General features: G+C 38.2%; 1 non-coding gene across 1 annotated transcript in view; it reads left to right on the top strand.

The window, feature by feature from the left end:
* The first annotated feature begins 417 nt into the window (after positions 1 to 417).
* LOC122816034 overlaps positions 418 to 476 on the top strand; it is a 125-nt gene continuing 66 nt past the window's right edge. The window contains exon 1 of the small nuclear RNA XR_006367042.1: positions 418 to 476. This exon is cut by the window's right edge and continues 66 nt beyond it. This is a non-coding gene — a small nuclear RNA (U6atac minor spliceosomal RNA).

Here is a 476-nt window from a genome sequence, read left to right as displayed (position 1 = left end):
CAGGAGATGAAGCTTGGAGGCTAGCACACAGTGGCACTGAGATGAGGGAATTATGCCAATTGCCAGGGGAGTCAGGGTTTGTTTGAGATTCAGAAGTCCATGAAATGGTGTTGGGACCAGAGCAGGGGCCTGATTCTACATCTCAAAACAGGTCCAGATTCTGGTTAATACATTATTTTTGTAAACAGCTGCTTCTTTTTCATTACAAATCTTGGTGTTCTTTTTATTCAGCCTTACTGTTTTACTTCAGTGTTATTCTGTCCAGTTGCATCTGTGCAAATTTATAATGTACAGAAGTTTAATTGTATGTGTTAAGGGGCTGCACAATAATTATTTTCACAGAATAAATGATATTCATTATCACAAGTGAAATGATGTATGTTTTGAGAGAAGGGCCATTTGTGTGAAAGTTATTTTGTGTTGTTTGAAAGGAGAGGAGGTTAGCATTCTCTTTGACAAGGATTGAAAGGTCCTTG

Source organism: Protopterus annectens, chromosome 11.part0, assembly GCF_019279795.1.
Source record: "Protopterus annectens isolate FY-2018-M chromosome 11.part0, PAN1.0, whole genome shotgun sequence".
Classification (NCBI taxonomy): Eukaryota; Metazoa; Chordata; order Ceratodontiformes; family Protopteridae; genus Protopterus; species Protopterus annectens.
The sequence above is the reverse complement of the archived record's forward strand: the minus strand, read 5'-3'. Positions and strand labels throughout refer to the sequence as shown.